The sequence below is a fragment of the Acanthochromis polyacanthus genome, chromosome 13, assembly GCF_021347895.1.
Source record: "Acanthochromis polyacanthus isolate Apoly-LR-REF ecotype Palm Island chromosome 13, KAUST_Apoly_ChrSc, whole genome shotgun sequence".
Lineage (NCBI taxonomy): Eukaryota > Metazoa > Chordata > Actinopteri > Pomacentridae > Acanthochromis > Acanthochromis polyacanthus.
Window position 1 is genome coordinate 1,327,331 of NC_067125.1, and position 8,005 is coordinate 1,335,335.

General features: G+C 38.5%; 1 long non-coding RNA gene across 1 annotated transcript; it reads right to left on the reverse strand.

The window, feature by feature from the left end:
* Window positions 1-2,153: 2,153 nt before the first annotated feature.
* LOC127536767 (uncharacterized) lies at window positions 2,154-5,639 on the reverse strand. Its single transcript, XR_007945961.1, has 4 exons — window positions 5,327-5,639; window positions 5,161-5,246; window positions 2,436-2,587; window positions 2,154-2,355 (listed from the first exon to the last, which is right to left on the reverse strand). It is a non-coding gene; the product is annotated as an uncharacterized LOC127536767 (long non-coding RNA).
* Window positions 5,640-8,005: the final 2,366 nt, after the last annotated feature.

An 8,005-nucleotide genomic window follows, 5' to 3' on the forward strand; every position in this document is an offset into this window, starting at 1 on the left:
AATGAATTTCTCTTTGGGGGGAACGAAGGAGCATGAATTTTGTCCAAAATAAATGGTATAGTATGTTGAACAATGTAAGCACACACTGCAAAACAAACTCCAGATGAAACAATGGAAAGTAGCTGTGAAGAAAAAAAAAACTTGAGCAGTTTTCTTTGACAAAAAGTCATGAATTTTATTCAAAATAAGCACTGTAGTACAGTATGTCCAGCACAATAATGTAAAGTACACTTTCAAAAACTTTAGCAGTTCTCTGAAACAAACAAATTTTGTCCAAAATTAACACCTTAGTATGTTGGAACAATGCCATTTTCCCCCCCAACATGCCAAAAAGACACCATATGATAATGTAATGTACAGCATGACAAACACTAGAGCAGTCATCTTTGGAGAAAAAAAAAATCATGAATTTTGTCCAAATTTAATGCCATAGTATGTCAAACAAATATAAAAGCACACTGCAAGATGAAATGTGACGTAGGCTGTGAAAGCACTAGAGCAGTTTTCTTTGCGATAAAAGATCATGAATTTTGTCCAAAATAAACACAATAGTATAGTTTGTCAATCAACCATGCAAATGCACACTGCAAAACAAACACTGCAAGATACAAATCCACACTGCAAGATGAAATATCTAAAGTGGGCTGTGAAAAGATACTATAGAGCAGTTTCCTTTGGGGGAAAAAAAGAAAGGATCATGAATTTTGTCCAAATTAAACACCATAGTATGTCGAACAAAAATACAAACACACACTGCAAGACACAAACGCACACTGCAAGACACAAAGTGAAGTAGGCTGTGAGAAACACTACAGAGCAGTTTGTTGAAAAGTCATGAATTTTGTCCAAATTAAACACCATAGTATGTCAAACAAAAATACAAACACTGCAAAATACAAACACGCACACTGCAAGATCAAAGCACACTGCAAGATACAAACACACACTGCAAAATGAAATCATGTAAAGTTGGCTGTTCAAAACAGCAGTTTTCTTTGAAACAAAATTCATATTTTGTCCAAAATTAACAACATAGTATGTCAAAATGCCATTTTTTGAGCATGCCATATAGACACCATGTGATAATGTTAAGTAGACCATGAAATACTGTATAGAGCAATTTTCTTTGGAAAAAAAACACGAATTTTGTCCTAAAACACCAGTGTAGTATTTCAAACAAAAATACAAATGCACATTGCAAGATACAAAGACACTGCAAGTGAAACACACAAATGAAATAATGTAGACTGTTAAACACTATAGAGCAGCTTTCTTTGAAAAAAGTGATCATGAATTTTGTCCAAAAATAAACGCCACAGTATAGCATGTCAAACAAAAATGCAAACACTGCAAGAGACAAACACACTGCAAGATGAAATAATGTAAAGTAGGCTGTGAAAAACACTGTAGAGCAGTTTTCTTTGGAAAAAGTGATGAGTTTTGTCCAAAATAAATGCCATAGTATAGTATTTCAAACACAAATGTACACTGCCAAAGATTAATCCACAGTGCAAAAAACACACTGCTAGATAAACGCACACTGCAAAATTAAATGTAAAGGAGGCTGTTAGAGCACTTTTCTTTGAAACAAAAAAATGACTTGTGCAAAATTAACACCATAGTATGTTAAAATAATGCCATTTTTCTGACATGCCATATGATGAAATAATGTACAGTAGACAGTGAAACATTTACGATGTCTGGTTGGCTCAGGAAATAACCGACGGTCTTTGAATTCAACACAATTTGCTTTGTTACAGCAGTTCCAAGAAACTACGAACCAAGATGGCAACTGCACAGGAAACTGAATTGAGACAATTGGCTCCAAACACTCACAGCGACTACTCGTGGCTGGAAACTACAACAACAAAGAAATAACACCAAATAATTCCTACTCACAGTAGCCGACACTTAACGGCTATAAAACGAACCAATTTACTATAACTACAAGGTTCGAGTGAATACTACAAATAAAGAATACTCTGAACGATGCTCTGTACGAGAGCAGAGACTATGGCCAACTAACCAACTCAAATTCTCAGTGATGCTCAGGACGATTCACAGTGGCGGAAGCCAGCGTGCAGGGCCAGGTGGTGGGGGGGGGGGGGGGGTAACAGACAACAGGTGAATGGAGGAGATGTCCAAGGGTGTGTGTCTTTCCACGTGATTTTACATCATGGAGCTTTATTTTAATGTCTCATTTTTCTTTGAATGCAAAGCAGTGATTTTTATATCTGTGAAAAGTGCTATATAAATAAACTTTACTTACGACAGCCTGGAGAGATTTCCCTTCTTACCAAAGTGGAGACCAGAATCAGGTGTAGAGGACTCTACTAGGAGCAGGTGGAACCAAAACTAGAAGAGACAAGAACAGTGAAGATTAGTACAAAATGTTGGTTCAGACAAACTTGCTTAATGACAACTTGGGCTCCTACCTGATGTGTCATGATCTGGCGCTTGAGTTGAGAGGCGCCTGGTTATACTGAGGCAGGGTGTGCTTGATTAGACCATCTCCACCTGCTCCTAGTTCTGGCTGAGGATTGCTAATGAGGCACACCTGTCGTCGCTTCTGCACTGCTGAGCCACCCTGAGAGAGAGGCATTATGTAGGCCTTGCAGCAGCTAGCCTGACAAAACCACTATAGAGCAGGTTTCTTTGAAAAAATATTGATCATGAATTTTGGACAAAATAAACACCATAGTGTAATATACCGAACAAAAATACAAACACACTGCCAGATGAACTAACGTAAAGTAGGCTGTGAAAAACACTATAGAGCAGTTTTCTTTGTAAAGAAAAATGATTATGAACTTTGTACAAAATAAACACCATAGTATGGTTCGTCGAACAAAAATACAAACAGTGCAAGACACAAATGCGCACACTGCAACACATTTGCACACTGGAAAATACAAACACTGCAAGAGGAACTAACAAAGTAGGCAGTGAAAAACAATATAGAGCACTTTTCTTTGGGAAAAAAAAAGGATCATGAATTTTGTCCAAAATAAATGCCATAGAACAGATACAAGCGCACACTGCAAGATACAAGCGCACACTGCAAGATACAAGCGCACACTGCAAGATACAAGCGCACACTGCAAGATACAAGCGCACACTGCAAGATACAAGCGCACACTGCAAGATACAAGCGCACACTGCAAGATACAAGCGCACACTGCAAGATACAAGCGCACACTGCAAGATACAAGCGCACACTGCAAAATGAAATGTACAGAAGGCTGTGAAAAACACTATAAAGTAGTTTTCTTTGGTGAAAAAAGGGATCATGAATGTTGTCCAAAATAAATGGCATTGTACAGTATGTCAAACAAAAATACACATGCACACTGCAAGATACAAACCCACACTGCAAGACGAAATAATGTAAATTACACTGAGAAACACCATAGAGCAGTTTTCTTTGAAAGAAAGGATCATGAATTTTGTCATAAATGAACACCATAGTATGTCAACGATACAAATGCACACTGCAAGATGAAATGCTGTGAAGTAGGCTGTTAAACACTATAGCAGTTTTCTTTGAAAAAAAAAATCAAGTCTTGAATTTTGTCAAATACACTATAGTTTGTTGAACAAAAATACAAACACTGCAAAATACAAACACACTGCAAGACAAACTCAGTGCAAGATAAAAGTACACTGAAAGATAAACGCGCACTGTAAAATGAAATGTAAAGTAGGCTGTTGAAAACAGCAGTTTCCTTTGAAACAAAAAAAAATCTAATATTGTTCAAAATTAACACCATAGTATGTTGAAATAATGCCATTTTTCCCAGCATGCCATAAAGACACTGTATGATAATGTAAAGTACACCGTGAAAAACTGTACAGAGCAATTTTCTTTGAAAAAACATGAATTTTGTCCTAAACAAACACCAGTGTAGTTTGTCAAATACAAACACACTGCAAGATAAAACATGCTGCAAAACACACTAAAATGAAATAATGTAAAGTAGGCTGTTAGAAACACTATACAGCAGGTTTCTTTGAAATAAGTGATCATGAATTTTGTCCAATATTAACGCCATAGTATAGCATGCCGAACAAAAATACAAACACACTGCAAGATGAAATAATATAAAGTAGGCTGTGAAAAACTCTGTTGGGTAGTTTTTTGGAGAAAGTGATGAGTTTTGTCCAGAGTAAATACCATGGTATATCATGGTATATCATATTTCAAACAAATTAATGTACACTGCAAAAGATTAATGTACACTGCAAAAAACACACTGCAATACAAATGCACAGTGCAAGATTAAATAAGGTAAAGTAGGCTGTGAAAAACACTGTAGAGCAGTTTTCTTTGGAAAAAAGTGATAATGAACTTTGTTCAAAATAAACGCCATAGTATAGTATTTCGAACAAATAAATGTATACTGCCAAAGATTAATGTACAGTGCAAAAAACACACTGCAAAATTAAATGTTAAGTCGGCTGTTGATACTATAGAGCACTTTTTTTGAAACAAAAAAATCATGAATTTTGTCCAACATTAACACCATAGTATGTCAAAATGCCATTTTTCTGACATCCCATATGATGAAATAAGGTATTATAGACCGTGAAAAAGTTACGATGTCGGGTTGGCTCAGGAAATAACAGTCTTTGAATGCAACACAATTTGCTTTTATACAGCGGTTCCAAGAAACTACAAACCAAGATGCCAACTACACAGGAAACTGAAGACAATGGGCTCCAAACACTCACAGCAACAACAAAGAAATAACACCAAATTCCTACTCACAGTAGGAGACACTAAGGTGCTATAAAACGGAACCAATTTACTATAACCACAAGGTTCGAGGGAATAGTACGATAAAGAATACTCTGAACGATGCTCTGTACAAGAGCGGAAACGATGGCCAACTAACTCAAAATCTCTCAGTGATGCTCAGGACAGTTCACAGTGGTGGAAGCCGGAGTGCAGGGCCAGGGGGGGGGGGGGTAACAGACACAACAGGTGAATGGAGGAGACGCCCAAGGGTGTGTGTGTTTTCTTGTGATTTTATGTGGGTGACTTTGAGAAACGTCATTGTACATCATGGAGGCTTATTATAATATCTTATTTTTCTTTGAATGTAAAGCACTGTGATTTGTATATCTGTGAAAAGTGCTATATAAATAAACTTTACTTACGGCAGCCTGGAGAGATTTCCCTTCTCGCTGAAGCAGAGACCAGAATCAGGTGTAGAGGACTCTACTAGGAGCAGGTGGAACCAAAACTAGAAGAGACGAGAACAGTGAAGATTAGTACAGAATGTTGGTTCAGACAAACTTGCTTAATGAAAACTCAGGCTCCTACCTGATGTGTCACGATCTGGCGCTTGAGATGTGAGGCGTCTGGTTATACTGAGGCAGGGTGTGCTTGATTAGATGATCTCCACCTGCTCCTAGTTCCAGCTGAGGATTGCTGATAAGGCACACCTGTTGTCGCTTCTGCACTGCTGAGCCACCCGGGGGGGGGAGGCACCATCTAGGCCTTGCAGCAGCTAGCCTGAAAAACACTATAGAGCAGGTTTCTTTGAAAAAAGAATGATCAGGAATTTTGGACAAAATAAACACCATAGTGTATTATATCGAACAAAAAAATACAAACACACTGCAAGATGAACTAACGTAAAGTAGGCTGTTAAAAACACTACAGAGCAGTTTCCTTTGAAACAAAAAAAGTCCAAAAATAACACCTTACTATGTCGAAATAATGCCATTTTTTCCAACATGCCATGATAATGTGAAGTACACCGTGAAAGACACTATAGAGCAGATTTCTTTGGTTAAAAAAAAAAAAAAAAAATGAATTTTGTCCAAAATGAACGCCATAGTATGTCGAACAAAAATACAAATGCACACTGCAAGATACAAACACACCGCAAAATACAGATGTACACTACAAGATGAATGTACAGTAGGCTGTGAAAAACACTATAGAGCAGTTTTCTTTGAAACAAAAATTTTGTCCAAAATAAACACCTTAGTACAGTATAGAATCAACCAATCATACTCAAATACTGTAAAACAGTCAAGATGTGACAAAATAAAGCAAAATGACCAGGAAACTCACCAAATCCTCAATCTGAGGCAAAATGACAAAAATAAAGCAATAGCACTGAAAAATACTGTAAAAAAAAAGTCAAGATGACAAAATGAAGCAATCAGCATAGAAAGACAAAAAAAAAAAAAAAATCACTAGGAAACTCACAAAATCTTCAATCTGAGACAACAAAAATAATCAACCAATCCTACTCACAAATGTAAAAAAGTCAAGATGTGACAAAATGAAGCAAACTGACCAGGAAACTCAAAATCCTCAGAAAACAAAAGTCAACCAATCATACTCAAAATAACGTGAAACAGTCAATATGTAACAAAATGAAGCAACAATCAGCATAAAAAGATGCAAAAATCACCAGGAAACTAAATCCTCAATCTGAGACAACAAAATGACAAAAGACAACCAATCATACTCACAAATAATGTAAAACAGTCAAGAGGTGTCTAACCCAGGTTTAAATTGAGACTTTTTCTGGCCCAAAATGGCCATGGATGTAGAACACAAAATCGAGACTTGTAGTTGTGTCTGGAGGAAGGCGTTGCCCAATAAATCTGCTCCACTGGTTAACATCATCCCTTTGTGTCCTCTCGAACTGCTATGTATGGATTTCCTGAGCCTCGAGCCTAACTCAAGGAACACCGGAGACACTTGTTCTAACAGATCACTTTACCAAGTTCGCAGTGGCCATTCCAATGCCAAACCAGAAAGCAAGAACCATGGCAAAGTGTTTATGGGACAGTTTTGTCGTCTACTACGGCATCCCTGAGAGAATCCATACTGACCAGGGTCCGGATTTTGAGTCAAGGCTAATTAAAGAGCCGTACGACACCATACCACCCAAGAGGCAAGCCAGTGGAACAATTTAATCATACACTCTTTAGCATGTTTGGAACACTGGAGGAAAAACAGAAATCAAAATGGAAAGGCTATGTGAAGCCATTAGTTCATGCATATAACTGCACCAAGAACGAGGTTACTGGTTATGCCCCGTATGAGCTAATGTTTGGACGACGGCCTCGTCTGCCTGTTGACCTTGCTTTTGGTCTCCCACTGCAGGAAAACAAGCACAAAATCTATTCACAGTATGTGCAAGATTTAAAGTCACGCCTTGAAGAGAGCTTCAAGATTGCTTAAAAGAACACCCTCAAATGTGCTGAACGAAATAAAACACGTGTCGACCAGCGAATCATACCATCAGCATTTGAAGTGGGAGACAGAGTGCTTGTGAGGAATGTACACCTCAAAGGAAAACAAACTCTGATAAGTGTGAGAGATGTCTTTGTTGTGATCAGCAGAGCTGGAGATCTCCCAGTTTACAAAGTAAAGCCTGAGTGCAAAGATGGACCTGTACGCACTCTCCATAGAGACCTCCTCCTTCCATCCGGCCAATGAGAATAGTGATGTGCCCTGTGGATAGTCTCCTGTAACTCGACCACGCACTCGTCTTAATCCTGATCCCGATGTCCACACCGACTCAACTGCTGCTGAAGAGTCTGAGGACGTGGTCCCCCTAAGTCTTGACTTACCTGCCATCTGCTTCACTGTGGAGAAAACACGTCCAGTTCCGGCTGTCTGTCAGAAGTGAACCTGACGAAATCCATTCTCCAACTCCCTGTTCCATCAGTTCTGCCCCTCTTGACAAACTTGAGCCGGAGACGAGCAACAATGAGTCAGAGTCAAGTGTGGAGGAAAATGAAGAGGATCAAGGAAATGAATCAAACAACTTACCTGTAAACTCACCTGAGCCCGTAAACATACCTACCGTAGTTTCGATGGATGAAGACTTACCTGAAGATCCAGTTCAGTCTGAGCCTGACTTGGTTAACTCACCAGTCACCACTGCCAGGGATGTAGTTAACAGTGGTTTTACCCTTAGACGCTCAACTCAGAGAGCGCCACCTAAACGACTAGATTACAACACCCTTGGTA